This window comes from Haliotis asinina, chromosome 10 (genome assembly GCF_037392515.1).
Source record: "Haliotis asinina isolate JCU_RB_2024 chromosome 10, JCU_Hal_asi_v2, whole genome shotgun sequence".
Taxonomy (NCBI): domain Eukaryota; kingdom Metazoa; phylum Mollusca; class Gastropoda; order Lepetellida; family Haliotidae; genus Haliotis; species Haliotis asinina.
The window spans coordinates 55,486,353-55,506,366 of NC_090289.1; positions in this window are offsets into that span (position 1 = coordinate 55,486,353).

The following is a 20,014-nucleotide window of genomic DNA, read 5'->3' on the forward strand; positions in this document are numbered from 1 at the left end:
TTATACTCGTTTGAGACAGTTATTGTTTTATCATATTTTTATATCTATTCAGCTAAAATATAACATAAAATATTATACCCATGTGTCTTAGAGAAAAACACGTATCTTAGTGCGATGAATGGCGGATGACATGCCTACCTTTTCGCGTACACCTGGCATTAGGGACTACATTCATGCATATTGTCACACTCTTTATTTTATACGACAATTTCAAACTCTTTTGTTGGATAATCGCGACTGGTTGATCTCTGTTATGTCGTGTATAACTGTACACGAGTGCCACGTGTTTCCGTTTTGATACTGGTTTAAAAACGCTTCTAATAGCACTCGTATCAATATAGATAACAATCTTATCATAATATTCTTCTTTATATAAAAATATATTTTCGCTCATATTTTTGTGTGTGTCTGGTATCATCACTATGTAATAGTTATTTATAAACACATGCTCAGTAGTGTATGTTTTTATATAAGCTGATATATATTGTTATACGAGTCAGCTTGTTTTATCATCTTTTAGGCCGTAAGCCAAAGGACTCTGAATAAACACAGAATACACATACGTCAGGGGAAAACATTTTCCCAAGGCAGTCGATGAAAAAATGTTAACTAAAATATTTCTTATATTTCTCTAAATCGTACAAAGAAACCACCCATCACGCAAGCATCTAAGCTGACGATGTCCTATCAACAGCTGTATATGCATCGACGCAGATGTATCTTATGCCTGTTCGTAGCATATACTATGAAGATTGTATTGTGTGTAGGTCATTGCACGTGTTTATATATTTCACTGAATTGACGCCTGGTCCCTAATAGATGCTGAAGAAATATATTTCAAACATGTATGTGACGAGCTCAAAACTGTAAATGGGCTCTGTCTTGCAGAGTTACTTATAGTTTCATGAACATTTTGCATCACTTTTAAACAATTTATTTAACGGGTTTTATGTTTCCTAACCGCATGCAAATATAGAATAAAAAAATATTAAACAACACTACCCTCTTACAAATAATAAACATTGACACCATATTCCTACAAATAATAAACATTAACACTATGTTCCTACAAATAACAAACATCAACGCTATATTCCTACAAATAATAAACATTAACACTATATTCCTACAAATAGTAAAATTAATACTACATTCCTACAAATAATAAACATTAATACTATATTCCTACCAATAATAAACATTAACATATATAAACAAACACTATATTCCTAAATATACTAAACATTAATGTTCTATACTACAAATGCCCAAATGGGTGTGTGGAATCCACCTGATCCAGTCACTGAGGTTACAGTCCACGAGGCTCTATTTGTATGTAACACGTTACACGTAAACCACTTTACAGTTTTAGTTAAATCTGGGTTAGTTTAAAGTCATTCATTTAATAATTAAACTGAATTACTACCCTCATGAAAGTGTCATTGTTATCATTCTCATCTTAATTTGCAAGGAGGATATAAACATCATATTATCTACGATTATAGAAATAAAAACTTGTAATTTATTACATAGCTACTGTATTGGCACCATATTCTTCTTCTCTTCCCGGTTCTTAACCTCTACTCGATTTGCGCGTAATAATCATGTTGTAGATCATCCAGGCACTTCTGTGCCGATTTTCCGTGTCATTGCCTTGCTCAGCTGGCGTTTTGACAACGAAATGGACAAGCTAAAGTGGTTAGTTTCTATCGTGTATTTCCACATTGTCTTATCGGCGCCAGGTTTGATCCGTGTATTGGCGTATGGACTTGAACTTCTGTTTGTTCCATTTATGCCAATTACTGACAGTTACAGGGCACCCGGGAGTGGGGATCGTACAACTGAACATTGTGTCAACATATTGCCCCGTCCCCAGGGACGCTGGGGGTGAGAGCGGACTCCGTCAAGCGTCAAGTTATTGATATTGTATTCTCGTTAACGGCACCTTGGCGGTATCCAGGCATTAAATGCGACCCTAATTCCATCTGTATGTACACCACTAATTGATATTTTATCTTAATTTATTACTGTCAGAAATCAGGCAGAGGACACGGCGTTCCACAGAAATGCATTGACGTGGATGTATTAATGGCGCTACCTTATGGGACAACACCAGATCAGGTGTTCCGTCAGCGAGGGAATCAAAAGTCATTGTGTGTCTTCACTACGGACGAAATGTCGAAACAAACGTATGATATTGGGCGCAGAGTTTTTCGAAATTTCATGAAAAAAATTGGAATGCTTTCGAGTAAATAGAACAGTTCCAATTGTCTTCAGAGAGCGGAGAAAACTCCAACCAGCAGAACTAAGCGTTAGAAAACCCCAACCGTTAGTTTGACCTCAACGAAACGTTCACACGAATCACTTGAAAGGTTGTGAGATGGTAAGCCACACGACTTGTAATTAATACCCCATATGTGAAACATTCGGAAAACGTCTACATAGGGCTAAGCACCATTTCACAACTGGATTGATCGTAAATTGTGTTCCGGAAATGATATGATGGCGAGGCTTGTGGATTTCTGTATAACATGCAGAAACTGAAATATAGCAATAGAATGCACGTGACAGACCTGACACGCGCTGTCGTATCCAGGATTTGGCGGAGATATGACATCCAAGTGATGTAGAAAAGACCAAATAACATTTCACCTGTTCGTAAATCCTAACAGCCATTCACCCGAGAATCGAGTCAGAAAATGCGAATATCACACACATTTATCTTCTTCCACATATTATGTTAAATTTAAACAAATGTAACAAAAATGTCCTTATTTCATTTCGCATCAGGAATATGCCGAAATATTTCAATCATCGACGAGCAATAACAGAGCTGACGGGTGTCAGTGGGAATTATATCCACCCATTTCAAATTTGTATCAGTATTTCAGGTTGTTAGTTTGTTTGTCTTTTTGAATTTTTTGTTGTTGTTGTTGTTGTTGTTATTGGGGGAAGGAGGGGGGGGGTGTTTCGGGGTTTTTGGGGGGTTTTTTTATGTTGTTTTTTTTTTGTTTTATTTGTTTTTGGGGCTTTGTTGTTGTTGTTGTTTTGAATTTTTTCCGCTCTTTTTTCTGTTTGTGGGCAGCAGTCCAGTTGGTTGCCGTAGCTGTCAGTATCACCGGTTTACCGTTATATGTGTATATTTACATTTTGACGAATAACTGACGTCTAAAATTATCAGTGACATAAGCTCAAGTACTTAAGATTGAGAAAAACGTTTCATTCAGCTAGATCACTCCATTTAACACTTTGATGTCGTTGACAAATACTTGTTTTTAGCCGGAACGGCCGGGAACAATGCTGTCACGCTCTGTATGTAGGATATCACTACATCTCCACTGTACCACAACATACCATTGTTCTGGCACACGCACGTGATCAAACGAATAAACTAACTCGCAGAAATTATTTCTCAGGATTATTTATTTGTGCAATTACCCTGTGTGGGTTTTTTTTTGGTTTTGTTGATGTGATGCACTGATTACATCGCCCTACATTATTCAAGGTTGTACAGTTTTGTACTTTACAATGTTGGTCACTTTGGTTCAAGTGAGAAAACAAGGACATTCAGAGTTGTAACTCTTCTCCAAAAGACCAGTCTCCTTTGGGAGATGGACGTCCTTTCGTAATTGAAAGCATAGCTGCAATTATGACGCTTATTTGCTGGCGCTTGATCAAGAACATACAAATTAGATATTCTCGTTGTAAAATGTAAGTGTTGACAAGTCAAGTATTGCCGAGAACGTGTAGCACTTTATGAAATGTATTAGAATATAACATGTGCGAGCAGCTGTTTTCAATCATATTAATGTAATATATATTCTTTAAAACGTTTTCTTAAGTAGAAATGAGTATGTGTTGTATTTAAACAGTATGCAAACAAATAACACATGTACTTCTTTTAGCTTTTATCGAAGGTAAATATTCTTCTGCGTTAAGACACAAACTTCCTATTTAACGCTAAGAAGGTGAATGTAGTCTCGTTCACTTTCCCGCCAAATATGACGTTTCCGCTAACAGTCACGGGCTATGGGCCTTCAACGTTAATTAGCCATCTAGGCCAATACACTGATAATTATTTTTCCATTATTCTAAGAAAAAAGAACACGTGGAAAACGAGACAGGAAACTCTATTCTCCACCGGAGATGGAAGAAAGGTGGAAATTACAAAGCAAGTAACACTGCTTTGGCCAGCCGCTGGTGAAGGGGAAACGGACGGAGGAGTGATTTCCCTCCAGTCAAAGACAGCACTGTCAGTCGGCACTGACTCAATTCCGAAGGCACGCGAGGGCTTCCCTTTTCGGATTCCACCTCTCCTATACATCGGCAATTACAGGCAGATTTGATGCCAGCTAGCTACCCAGCAGACGAGTCTATCAGGAGAATTCATTATTTGTCGGCTAACTGCCGTCTTTTGAACGCACACTTCCCTGAAAATTGCCCGTCATTAAGAGGTTTAATTGTAGCCCGCGATTCCTAACGCCTGGAGAATCGCATGGCTATCTCCGCCCGAGTCCAAACCGAAATATTTAAGTCTCATTACGACCCAGGAATAATTTTGCCGACTTTTTACCAGGAACTGTATGACTTTGCCTCTCAGGAAGTTTCAGTTGGGTTGCATCGCAGTCTATGACGTATTTTGCCTCGGGACAAGAAGGCACGGGAGAAGGAAGAACATTTTCTGAGAGATAGAACACTATCAGGAACCATTGTCCAAACGTTCATCTCAATGCAGAAAGTCGGAAGATTGTCAGGATGGTCTTTGACAGAAACTACAGGCTGCAAATGGTTCAGATTTTTCCGTCAAAGACTGCAAATTGGGCATGACACGTGCTCGAGAAATCAATGATGTTTAAATTTACTTTCTTGTTCAAACAGGCTAATTGAGGCCCTTGTTGGTTTCCGCAGTGAACTGCCGCAGCAACAACGACAGCACAGCGACAGCCAGGCTACCCCCGGCTAGTCAAACATTCGGGAAAAACAACATTCTGCACAAACTTTGAACAGTTTAAATATTTTAGAAACCTTTATACATTAAAATGAATAGAAATCCCATCTCTTATAAACTTTTACTTTACTTAGAAACATATAAAATAAGATGTACTTAGATCTGAAAAGTTGAAAAACAATTAACAACGCAGATGATTACAATTCCCTGTCGTTCTTCCATTTACGTTGAACATAAGATAGATATAATAGATATATACTTCCTGAGATCCTTGATCGTCGATCAGTGTTTCTCTGTCCCATGTCTATTCGTTTCCACCAGACAATCTATATGGCTACTATAACTACCGTCCATCTGGAGGGGAGATGGAGTAGCCATACCGGTTCAAGCGTTCGCGCGTCATGCCGATGACCCGCTTTCGATTCCACACGAGGGTGCCAAATGTGAAGTCCATTTCAGGTGTCCCCGTCGTAATATTGCGGGAATATTGCTGAAAGGGGCTTAAAAGTAAATTCACTTATTCACACCATCACGCCATAACCTGGAACTAGGTATTGTGTGTGCGACTGACTATCGGTGTGAAACTGGGAATCATTTAGGTAAGCCTTTCTGTTTAATTTCTGTCGATTCTACTTGTAACATAAGATTGTCAGATCAACTCTGTTTTGAATACTGAACAACATTTACGTGCAGCACCATGTCAAGGACTGTTATACTTTAAAACAGTTTCTAGATGTCTCCTTTGAAACATTACGTGTAGACGTCATGAATGGTCTCCGCCAAGTGGTGTGTTTATGACGTTCATGTGGAGGCAGATGACGTAGTTGTTTCCGACAACACGTTACACTGTAGATAATGTTACAACGTCGTGTTGTTATCATGTATATCAGATGTACATATTTGTAGGTTAAATAGTTTGAAGATATTACTACAATCTACGTAGACGATGACTTGGCGTACAATATCGAGTATTTCCTGCGATGAAAACACTGAGTACTGATTCATTTTACTAACTCATGTTAGCAGTCATGTGATGCAGTTATTTGATCAACGTCAATCACATTTTCATGGCAGCATCACATTTTCAAGATTAAGAACACGTTCAATATATGTTCAACAAACTTTGATATGGCCTTAACCTCCCGGTGAGACGGTGCCCGTGGGGAGTGAGGATGAAGGGGAGGTTGAGAGAGAGAGTGAGAGAGAGAGAGGAGGAGTAGGTGTGTCGGGAGGAACAAAATGCTGTTCTATCGTCATCACAGCTATATATCCAGACTCTTCCAATTCACAATAAGTTCATACCGCGTGATAAATCGGTTGGTTCCGTAGAAAATACTAGTACTATTTTGTTGTAGTTTCATATTTGTTGTAATGTAATTTACCAGGTGTGGAACGCGTGTACGTGTCTGGACCCCATAATCCAGACGATAAGGATTAATCACCTGAGTTGCCATGCATACCTACATGATCCATGCACCCACTTCTGACGACCACTATATGCTGGAGACTAATATTACCCTTAATTCCAACAGGATTAGGATTATGCGTGTATATATATATTTGCAAAATAGTATTTACAATTATGTAGATAAATATGGAGAGCGTAATTTTCCACTAACAACGGTGGGTGAGAAACATTAACAACTGTAGTTCGTCAAGACGCACTGAGAGTGAAACAACTTATCACCTGGTGGCCACCCGGAAAAGCCAGATGTACATTTGAAATATACCCATTGCCGCTGACGCCACATTTCAAGTACAAACATCGTTGCCACGACAGCCACAATGAGTAAGGGAATGAGAACCGTTGCTTTGTTTGTTTAGTTCACATATAGTAGGCGACTTCTGTACTCTCGTAGAAGGTTTTAGTTAACTGAAGTCTTTTTCATGTAAACTTTATTTTGTTCTTTAATCTTACATTCTCTGCTTTTATTGTAGACCGTATGCCTATGTGTAAGGGCAATTTCAGCTTTTGCTCTTAAAAAAAATTATTTTGTATTTTTTTTTTTTTTTTTTTTTTTTTTTTTTGTATTTAAGTCTCCATGTATATTAACTGCTTTGGTCTGTATCTGTATGATTCGTATATTGCATCAGCAGAGACGTTTGGACGGGAATTTTACATAAACTTTATTGTTACGGTTCAGCTTCAGATTAGTATGTAAATACCGCGACAAAAATACAGATTTTGGAAAATCTAGACAAAGTTTGCAATGAAACGGAAGGAGTTTATGCGTCAGATATATGATTGTTTATAAGGTTGATCGTACAATGAATGGTCATTCTTATAATTTTATTTTGTTCAGGTTTTGTCATGAATGTAAACATAATAACTAAACAACAATAGCTCTTATCTGAAACAGTTATCAGAAAAGGACAAAACATTGCATTCTTCATCTCCCATAAGTTGAAATGTTTCAATGAGAAAACTGGTTGTATGACAGTATAATTTATAAATAATTCGTAAAAGGTGTTTGAGCACTTACTTTGAGAAGCAACTTTGATATCCATTATTTACGGTTACACCCTTTCCAACTGTGTTTTTCTTAAATTTGGCTTTCCCGGGCTGTAACCAATTACGTCACTCTGATTGTTAATAGGTTTGTTTTAGGTAATTAACAAATGCACTAACATGCATAAATTAGTGTTTAGCTATAACTACATTGCTAATATTCATTCGGGTCAGCCAGTTACAATGTTCGCTGGATGCCTCAAGTACTAGTACATGGCAGTGAATCAGTGGGCAATCAACAATCTATAGCCGTACTGATTCAACACGAACCTTGTCACCCGCTCAGGTCACGTCTAACATTAAGTCACATGTACCTAAATGTTTTTAGTCTGCTTTTGATCACTGACTTTGCATTGCATGTTACACCTGTGTAACACGTGCACCTGTCGCGTGTTACACTGGTATCACATATGTAACTGTTGCATGTTAGCCAATGGTGAACCTTCTGAATGGCAAGTTTTGACTTTTCATTCGTTGATAATCGCGTGTTAATTTCATTTGGCATTAGATATGTCGGCACTTGGCATATCATGTATTTTGTATTCACGTGTAATGCGTGACAGTGCGTGTTCGGTGCTGAAACTCGATGATACTTCTTTCGTGTAAATTAATTATTTTTCAATCCTGATGACTAAATATTTGTCCAAACGATGCTTGAATCTAGATTTTCTCAACAAGTGCACACCACACCTAACACTGTAGCTCACCTCCCATGATTACACTAGGAAGCAAAGAGACATCACTGCTTGTTTCAAGAGTTTCAAGAGTGGATAAAAATATTAGGGAGAACGTTACCTTATCTCACATACCTAACAAAAAGATGCCTCTAAATTCAGCACCAAAACAAAAGATTCTTTGAAAAGTTGCCTCTAGACCTTACCGGTTTGCTTTGGTTGTTGGTTAGCCCAGCACTCAGCAAGAGTGTCAGGCAATCCGGTGATGGACAGCATGAACATTGATCTACGCAATTGGGATACGATGACATGTGTCAACCAAGTCAGTGAGTCTGACCACCCGATCCTGTTAGTCGCGTCTTACGACAAGCATTGGTTACTGAAGACCGGAAATAACCCTGATCTTCAAGGGCCAGTATTTTCCGGATCATTCCGTCGATATGTGGTTTACGTCTAGATAAAGCGACCCGTGAAGGTCCCGGGGTAGAATAGGCCTTCAGCAACCCACGCTTGCCATAAAAGGTGACTATGCTTGTCGTAAGAGGCGACTAACGGGATCGGGTGGTCAGACTAGCTGACTTGGTTGACACATGTCATCGGTTCCCCATTGCGCAGATCGATGCTCATGTTGTTGATCACTGGATTGTCTGGTCCAGACTCGATTATTTACAGACCGTCGCCATATAGCTGGAATATTGCTAAGTGCGACGTAAAACTAAACTCACTCACTCACTCACTAGATAAAACATACCAGTGCTCCTTGCTGAAGCTACAGATCTTTCCTGTATAATACACAAGAGACATTTTGACGCCATGAATTCAAGCTTAACAATATTTAAATACTATCATCATATTCACATTTTGTCCCACAACATGACAACACTAAATCCATAATGGAATATTATATTATTTATGTGTGATATTGTCATGTAGTATTCGCCATCTTTTTGCCAGAGGTAATATTAATACAAAGTCCCAGCCGTTTACAACGGCAGTATTGTCTTTATTTGCATGTTGGCTGAATGTACACATCGTCGTAGTGACTGCTTACACTGACGTTGCACTCTCATTCACGGCCGCTGTCTTTTTGTAACCATCCATTATGAAATATGTTGATTTTCAGGTGAATTACCTCTGCTTTTGCCGGAACACACTTCCCTGAATGGCTGAAAACACCTCCCGTGGAGACTATTGGTTGAACATGAGAGTCTCTCCTCGGCTCCTGTCAAAGGTGTATTCTCTATGGGTGAAGAAAATGACGGAGTAACTATTTTATTAAAGATCTGCGACAACGAATATATGTATGTATTTCACCTCAAAGAAAAATAAACAATCAATCTTAAATCTTTCCTGGACGTAAGTCTCTTTGCCCACCTGGGTGTTGTGACCTTTGGTCTTTATGTTGTGATTAAGTCTGCTTCAGAGATTCACTTGGATAATCCTTGCTGGGGATAATCTTCATTATATGGTCGATATTGGTGCCTACAACGCTGAACCAGCTCATCGATCAGAGAGCAGATCACAGCATCCGAAACTCATGACGTCAAATTTGTTTTTTGTTATTTTGGATATCTTCTTTATACTGGTTGATCCAGGACGTCCTTCCCTTGTGGTACGCTCCCGGCTTTTGGCGCTCCCACTGTGCATTGTCTTCAAGCAGTGGGGCATCCTTGAGATCAACTAGCGTTCGCCGCCTTAATTTGGAGGGTGTGAAGATCCCCTTGTAATTCCTCTCTTCTCCACACAGCTCCTTGTTCACGGGGTAAAGGTATTTGGACAATCCGGTACTAGTCGGCTTTAGAATGCGTCGGCTGACACTCGCCCCGCGGGACGGGATTTTCACAACTTCAAGAGGTGAGGGGAGGAGAAGTTGTCTGAACATCGTCCTCAGTAAAAAGCCAGCAACATGAGTGCGTCTGGCCAAAGAGGCCTGACGTCGCTGTGGCAGACTCGGCGGCGGGAAGACGGTCTGTGGGACGTCACCGGACCCCAGCTAGCAGCTGGGGGTAGCTTGTCTTCTTACACATATACACTGCTGTCTGTATGAAGTGAATGGATAGGTTTTCAAACAGACACACACCTCTTCCCCAGGTACATAAGTTAGCGATCTGTAAACAGCGTGCTTGGCAATGGCTGAATGCAGCAGTTACCCAAAAGAAATACAATCTGTTTTAGTGTCCAATGATATCCCCATTGCTCGGCGTGAGCAAGTTGTCAGAAACTATTCTATAAGACATACTGTATCTGGTTTTTCGTTCAAACTGATGACAATAAGGCAAATTAAGGAGGAAAATACATGTCATTATTATGAACACGTGCGATTTGAAAAGAATAATACAGACAAAGAAACAGTTAACAACACGATAACCTGATACGGATATCAAATTGGTTGACTTTGTCTGTCTGTCTGTCTGTCTGTCGGTCGGTCGGTCGGTCGGTCGGTCGGTTGGTTGTTTAGTTGTTTTGTTTGTTTGAAGTCGTGCTGAGCAATATTTCCCTCTATATGACGGAGGTGTGAATATACTCGAGTGCGGACCAGACAATCCGGTGACTGGCATTATGAACATGGATAATGACATGCGATAGTCACCAATAGTATAATGACTGGACATAATGGTTCCTGGTAGGTAGTTCTAAAAGTCTGTCCATCAATGCTCAGTGTGTTTGTTTTTGGTTTATATCACAATTAAATGCTGAACTTAGTCGTTGTTTGTTTGAAACTCAGTAATATGCATGATGTAGATAGCCGCATCTAGTCGAGTTATCGATATAGTTAACACCCATCTAGTCGAGTTATCGATATAGTTAACACCCATCTAGTCGAGTTATCGATATAGTTAACACCCATCTAGTCGAGTTATCGATATAGTTAACGCCCATCTAGTCGAGTTATCGATATAGTTAACGCCCATCTAGTCGAGTTATCGATATAGTTAACACCCATCTAGTCGAGTTATCGATATAGTTAACACCCATCTAGTCGAGTTATCGATATAGTTAACGCCCATCTAGTCGAGTTATCGATATAGTTAACGCCCATCTAGTCGAGTTATCGATATAGTTAACACCCATCTAGTCGAGTTATCGATATAGTTAACACCCATCTAGTCGAGTTATCGATATAGTTAACGCCCATCTAGTCGAGTTATCGATATAGTTAACGCCCATCTAGTCGAGTTATCGATATAGTTAACACCCATCTAGTCGAGTTATCGATATAGTTAACACCCATCTAGTCGAGTTATCGATATAGTTAACACCCATCTATTCGAGTTATCGATATAGTTAACGCCCATCTAGTCGAGTTATCGATATAGTGAACACCCATCTAGTCGATGTACCACACAATCACCCGAGTCACCGAGCCTGACCACTTGCCTCATATCATATATTGACAAGGATTCTATTTAATCGCCAGGCGAAAGATAGACAATCAGGCCCACGTGAACTACTCATGTACTGTTTGTACACAACAGTACAGTTTACTGTACATAAATAGAAGCGACAAACCCTTTCCATATCCATAAGAAACACCTGCCATAAGCAGAGTAGATTGCACAACTCGGACTGAATTATAAGTATATACTTGTTTCAGCAGCATAACGCACATTCCTCTATGAAAATATCCGCATTGTAACTTAGTGGTAGTTCAGTGAGAGTCCCTCCTCTCCCGTCACGCCCCATTTTCAGATCTTTATATGTGAAGTTGTCATCAAAATAATACTGTATGACAATACAGACATACATTACTTTTCTTTTTTTCACAGAAGGATTGTCTGACTGGATTACTAAATCTGAAGTAGTACACTTAAAAGAGTTCGGGCCATTTTAATTTTGGTCGAGTGGTGATAAACCTGTTCTGTCTTTACACAGTTGAGGTGCTTCACCCTTGCGTAAACACCGCTAAATAACAAAACGCCTCCCTCCTCCCTAAGTCACCTGAGTATAGTTTTTAGTTTTGAGGTTTGGGTACTGTTTTCTGGGTGTCGAAAAGTGTTCCCTTTATACAAAGTCTTTCATAATGTCGTATCGTCCATGTAGGGTTCAGAGGATTTTGATACCAAAATCATGGTCAAGGTTTTCGAAAACAACACTAGATCATGTGAAGATAGAACTATGCTCATCTTAGGTTGCGCATTTAGATTTATTGAATGTGATTGGACACTTCATTGTCTGGGATATGACCTTTTTGCCCCTGAACAAAGGTCAGAGGTGTGGAGTCCTGTCCGGTGTGGACAGTGGCTTGGTGTTCACAGTTTGGCGTGTCACAGATGCCATAACGTGAACACCTCTTGTTCTGTGAGAGGAGATAGGGGACGCGGTGCCCCCCTTGGTGTCTCAAGAGGTGTGCATACGGGCAAGTGTTGGCAAGTGGAGGTGTGGAGATGCTTGTCACCGTTATCTGTCGACCGCATCATGCCACTGTCTGTGATATGGTGACTGAGTTTAGTTTTACGCCGCATGTGTGATAGGACCGTGTGACAATATGTATATTGTTCTCAAACTAGGAGCTGGTAAATGGTTGTTCATGTTAGCTGATTTTTTACTAAAAGTTCTGTCAAGTATCGCCCTTTGTCTACACTTCGGTTATGTCAGCAAGGTTTATTTTCGGTATGGTGGTCAATATCTTTAACGAAATTCAAAGAAGTTTTAAGTTGAACATTTGCCCATTATTTTCCATTTTAATAACACTAACAAAGTGTATGACAAGAAAACAATCCCTGCTATCAGCAAATTAAGAATGTTTCAATCATAGCTTCATATCCAAAAAGAACAGCTTTGTCTCTTAGTATTACTAAACGTTTACCTATAGTAGTGAGTGAGTGAGTTTAGTTTTAGCAATATTCCAGCTATTTGGCGGCGGTTTGTAAATAATCGAGTCTGGACCAGACAATCCAGTGATCAACAACATGAGCATCGATCTGCACAATTGGGAACTGATGACGTGTCAACCAAGTCAGCGAGCCTGACCACCCGATCCCGTTAGTCGCTTCTTAGGACAAGCATAGTAGCCTTTTATGGCAAGCATGGGTTGCTGAAGGCCTATTCTACCCCGGGACCTTCACGGGTCTCAAGGCAAGCATGGGTTGCTGAAGGCCTATTCTACCCCGGGACCTTCACGGGTCTCAAGGCAAGCATGGGTTGCTGAAGGCCTATTCTACCCCGGGACCTTCACGGGTCTCAAGGCAAGCATGGGTTGCTGAAGGCCTATTCTACCCCGGGACCTTCACGGGTCTCAAGGCAAGCATGGGTTGCTGAAGGCCTATTCTACCCCGGGTAGACCTTCACGGGTCTTACCTTCAGTAACGTAACATAAGATCACTAGAAACTTGTAGTTGATTTTACCGATCATTTACACGTTTCTCTAGTTATGAAGAGGTAGTAACAATACATCCATAATGCAACAACGTTGTATGTTTACAAGTAGGAAGACAACTAGATGCCGTAGTAGAAACGTTTTATTTGTATATATATGGACACGTTTTCGTTGGAATTAGTATAATGTAATGTATCAAACTGACGTAAACTATTGTAGTTATGTACATTAATGTATTTTAATATGTTCTCATTGTAAGATACATAAAGTTCTTGTGTATGTGCGTTTACACGTATGTGTATGTACGCGAGGCGCGCGTTTGTGCATGTAGATGTATAAGGGGAGACACATTGTTCCAGTCTTTGTGTAACACGACATCTTTATGCCCAAATCATTCAGTCACTCACTCTAAAATCTAGTGTCTACTTCCTATCACGAAATATGGACGCGGCAGAGAGCACAATCAACTTCTAAACCCGCCTTCGTTAAACACTTCACACTTGATTCACTCTGCACCTCTGAAGACCTCAAATGATTAGGGGAAGATTGCCTTAGCGCTGAGTGCTCGTGTACCTATAGTACATACCCAGTATACATTGTGCCTGAGATGCAAATGTACAGCCAAGGTCGCTCTTGTATACCGAGTGGAGTTGTGACGAACAATGACACTGCACTTCTGTTTTGACAAATGCCGATTGATTTTTAAAAACTGTGCGTACCCGAAGACAACACGTTTGTGTTTATTTCAGTATATATTTATTTCAGTCTATATTTATTTCAGTCTAAGCCTTGGTCGCAGTTTTGGTTGCAGTGTCATAGTTTACGTTGGTTTAACATCGCCTCAGTTTAGGGTCCAGTTAAGAACAAAACCCCTGTAACTAACCTATACTGATGGTTAGATGCAACTCTTGTATCAGATGGTCAGGTGTGCTGACTTTCGAGATTGCTGGTAATCCTTTCACAACTTGTTTATTCGATTGTAAAAGGCAACAATTGTTTGGGTGGACTATTGCAGTGAAAGGCGAAGTGTGAATGAGTGTAGCTGCACACAGCGTTCAGTAATATTCCAGAAATATTACGGCTGGGGACACCAAGATGGGCTGCTCATACCATGTGTGGAATCGAACTCAGGTCTACGGCAGAGAGAGCTAAAGCTTTAACCACCAGGCTACCTCACCGTTCCAGGAAGGAGAAGAAAAAGAAACACAATGCATGTAATGTTGTAGAGAGACAGGCACGAATTTGATCAAATATTGGGAGATTATCGGCTGGAAAAAGTTCATCCACTGCACGAAAGGCGGCAAAGAACTGGCGGGATATTAATGTAGTAATACAGTGGATGAGATGTCCTTTTGATCTTTTGAGCAAGACATAAGCAAAGAACATTACTCTGTAACCATTTTTAATATTTGTGGATTTTCAATCCCAACGCTTGTAATCGTGACGGCGGAGTTAACAAGACTTATAGGCCCTCGCTCGTGCCCCGTCAGTTCCCATTTGTCGAACAGAATACGCTATTAACAAAAAAAAAACCGCTGCCACCGTGGACAACACTACCGCCGGGTATCGACAAATAACTGCGTAAGGAGGAAGTAAAACTAATTATTCCACTAAATAATCTATTCTAGTAGAAAAATACCCTGTACTCTGCTTAATGTTTCCGTACGATGTGACTGTATTGTATTCAGGATGACATTTGGACAATCAAAACTATATTGTTCCAGACATACGATATACTTTGTGTTTCAATGACGTATTAATAACGTCGGCATAAATACAAGGCCTATACATTATTTAAAGTCATTATATATTTAACTGTTATTTTTGATACAAGAAATACATTTGTTGTTTTTAAACCTGTCATGTGAAGCGAACGCATACGTTTAATGTGTATTATCTCCCCCTACACGCACTGTGGGTGGTGGGATAGCTTATTGCTGACAGCGTTCGATCGTCGCGCCGAAGACCCGGGTTCGATTCTCCCCATGGGTGCAATGTGTGAAGGTCATTGCTGTGTCTCCCGCCGTGACTTTTGCTGGAATATTGCGGCGTAAAGCGATACTCATTTACTCACCCACATACACCACTGTCGTATATATACTGATGAACTACAACAGGGAACATATTTTCAACAGAACATTCAAAGGGCGTGATTTCAATGAACACAATCAGTCACAGAGTAGACATGTTAACCAGCTAAACAGTCTGTGCTCTACACACGTCATGTCTAACGAATGTCTCCCTGTCTATAAACCAGCAGGCAGCAGAGGTGATCCATTGTTGCGGATGTCGTGGGTATGTCAGTGTTCACAACGCGGCAGTCGTACAGGAACACCCATATACTAGTGAACAATATACAACCTACATGGCCTTCCTCAAGCGAAACATGTCAAAACATTCCCGTGATTCCCAGGCACTGGCTGCTTTAACTTCTCTTGTTTTCTAACAATGACATTTTATGGCTCCTAACTCTGCCGCTAAACTCCGTCTGTACCGCATCACCTCGTGTGCACAAGGACTTAGTTTTTGCTTCATCATGACTTACCCTTAAACTTTGTTTCAAGAAAGTTGGCCCACTATTTCGTTATTGAACCATATCTGCAACACATCAACATGTTTACTTAAGCATTACAAGACAACTATTTTTCCTTTTGAAGTCTTGGCTTTCAACAGCCCATCTTGATGTGAGTGTGCAAGGCGGATCTGGATCTGGCGCCCTCTGATGTACGTATGATGGGGTCAACAGGTACACTGTAAATAATTGTTGTTTTGAGTTTATCTGGATCCGTACTTCCATGAAAACAATGAGAATTAAAGAATTAAAGAGAAGAATATCTGACACGGAATACTTCCTGTAACGTGTCTACAGGTTTGTGAGAAGTTCGCTAAAACTGGGATAACCCAATATTCATATTCGTTCAGTTTATGCATTATGAAAAATAAACCAATCCTTCCTCTATAATGTCAGTCATGTGATTGTAATATACGGTGTCCTGGTGTATAATGATATATGTATTGCAAAGTCCTTCCTTCAACCCTTCCCATTCACACTAAATCCACACACGAGTCCAGTGAGCGGTTAACCCATAGCAAGCTGACACAAACCGGGTTTTACGGGGTTTTACAAAACGGTGATTCGCCAAACAGACTGCTGGACTTTGTATTGTGTAATACTGAAAATACAGTGTCAATGACCAAACTTACCAATAACCCTTCAAAAGCGTTTAACGTGTTAACAAGGACATGGAAATGCACGCAAATATCCTTGATTTAAAGGCATTATTTCATCCTCGGTTTAACAGCACGTCGTTTGATTTTTGATGCAACAGCACATTGTTTGATTGTTCATCCTTCGTGGCACCTGTCTTAGTGTTTCGCAAGATCCTTGGTAGGGCCGAACTTTTTTTATATTGCAGCAAACTTTTGGTTTGATTATTGAAGTAGCAGCGGACTGGTTCTTGTTTGATCTGGGGTAACTAATTGCTTGAACATCATACTATATCGTCCTGGATGTGAAAACGCAAAATTTTATCCTTAGTGTAGCAGCCTTGTTTGATCCTTGTGAAAACAGCACACTATGTTATTCGTGATGTAACTATAATGTTTTATGCTTGATGTAACGGGATTGTTTTATCATTGATGTGTCATCTTACTGTTTTATCCCTGATGTAACAGCCTTGGCTGAACCTTAATGTAGCAGTGTTGTTTTATCCCTGATGTAACAGCCTTGGTTGAACCTTAATGTAGCAGTATTGTTTTATCCCTGATGTAACAGCCTTGGTTGAACCTTAATGTAGCAGTATTGTTTTATCCTTGATGTAACAGCCTTGACTGAACTTTAATGTAACAGTATTGTTTTATCCCTGATGTAACAGCCTTGGTTGAACCTTAATGTAGCAGTGTTGTTTTATCCCCGATGTAACAGCCTTGGTTGAACCTTAATGTAGCAGTATTGTTTTATCCCTGATGTAACAGCCTTGGCTGAACCTTAATGTAGCAGTATTGTTTTATCCCCGATGTAACAGCCTTGGTTGAACCTTAATGTAGCAGTATTGTTTTATCCTTGATGTAACAGCCTTGGTTGAACCTTAATGTAACAGTATTGTTTTATCCTTGATGTAACAGCCTTGACTGAACTTTAATGTAACAGTATTGTTTTATCCCTGATGTAACAGCCTTGGTTGAACCTTAATGTAGCAGTATTGTTTTATCCCTGATGTAACAGCCTTGGTTGAACCTTAATGTAGCAGTGTTGTTTTATCCTTGATGTAACAGCCTTGGCTGAACCTTAATGTAGCAGTGTTGTTTTATCCTTGATGTAACAGCCTTGGTTGAACCTTAATGTAGCAGTGTTGTTTTATCCCTGATGTAAACGCGCAGTTCTGATTTAAATGTGCTGCTATTGGAGAAGTGATTGTGAAACACACATGTGCTCATCAAACATTATTCTGATCTGAACGTGTATTGACCAAACAATATCCGGATTCAGCGTACACTTCTAATAAATGTGATTTGAGTTCTGACTGATTCCATAATCACAGTTGTTCCAGGGATGAATGTAATATCACAGAGCTGTGACTGTCAGATAAACGGAGATTACCTGACGCGACAGGGACATTTATTTTTGTGTATTTGTCCAAAGCGACTTGATTCAGGCACCTGTTCGTGAGAGACTTGCACGGGGTGTGAACATGTTGTCTATCGCGTAGTATCTGGAGTCCATATTGGACTTCCACCTCATCATGTTTAAGAAGCCATTAAACAGCAGGGGGTAGAAGGGTATGTCTGCTTGGGTGGACAAGTCAACAAATGTTTCCCACAGCCCTGTGTGGTTGGTACAGATTGCAATGCACAACTTCTTGTGTGATGGCTAGATTCACAGCGGTGAAGATTAAAAAGTAAGATATGTGAAATGGTGTTATTTCATAATTTACCCAAGTAGATTAAGTTTTGAAACGCAGGGAGATTAGATCGTGACTTATTTTCGTGAAAAAGCATGTCAGTTTTTGTCCGTGTGCGACCCTGCATTCCTCGAAAGACCTTTCCTGGAAGCATTATAATAGCTGCACATGCACTCCGTATGTCGGTGTACTATCGTGGCTCTGACCTGTTTCAGAATTGTTAAGCACCCGGCAACAATGTCGTTCCAAGTTGACTGGTGCTTTCAGGCGCTTAATCACATGCTCAGTCACTTACATTGACAAGGATTATTGGTTTTCTTTTACTGTTACACTGTATTGAAATTTCAGCATTGGCTCCTGAATGCAGAACATATTTGCAATTAAAACTTGGCGTGTGGTAGTTGTGTCCCTTAGTGTTGGAAGAATACACTGACAACATGAGGCCAAAAACACGGGAAGGTTGCTGGCGATACATCTGTGTTATGACTGGTGTTACCATCACTCATACATCACCATCTGTTCAAAAAAACACTATTTAAGCTATATATTTCCACATGCATTTAATCAATATATCTGTATTCAATATTTAACCTATGTAACGTTATTTAAACAATATGTGACTGTTCAATCAATACATCAGAATTTAACCAATGTAACACTGTTTAACCAACGTCAATATTTAACAAATATGTAACTGTTCAGTTAATATATCACTATTTAATCAGTCTAACACTATTTAACCGTGCCAGTTAAAACTTATCAGAGGGGTACACAAAGTCTAGACTACCAGTTGTCCTTCCTTTCATTTTGTGGAATTCGCGGTGGCTGAGCGGTTTAGGCAGCTGGCATTGTGTGCTGGTGATTAGGTGCCTGATTCTGAGGGTGTTGGTTCGAATCCTGTATGGGACTCAACTCAAAAAAGTACTAGAATTTGTACTTTACTGAAAAAAAGTGTAAGCCCAAATATAACATATGTTACATTTGACCACTTTCTAAATGGCAGTGTGTAATCACTATTTAACCAATTTAAAAACGATTCAATCAATATAGCAAAATGTAACTAATATATCATTATTTAAAGAATATATCACTATTTAACCAGTATAACGCTAGTTAACCAATACATAACTACTCAGTCAGTGTAACACTATTTGACCAATATATCACTATCCAACTAATACATAACTACTCAGTCAGTGTAACACTATTTGACCAATATATCACTATCCAACTAATACATAACTACTCAGTCAGTGTAACACTATTTGACCAATATATCACTATCCAACTAATACATAACTACTCAGTCAGTGTAACACTATTTGACCAATATATCACTATCCAACTAATACATAACTACTCAGTCAGTGTAACACTATTTGACCAATATATCACTATCCAACTAATACATAACTACTCAGTCAGTGTAACACTATTTGACCAATATATCACTATCCAACTAATACATAACTACTCAGTCAGTGTAACACTATTTGACCAATATATCACTATCCAACTAATACATAACTGTTTAGCTAACATATAACTATTCAACGAATATATCAGACACCATTTTACCAATCTCCAAAGATATGTCGACGTTTGTTGATATGACTGTTTTGACGTTGTGCTACTGCTGGGATATTGGTAAAAGCTGTCTAAAAG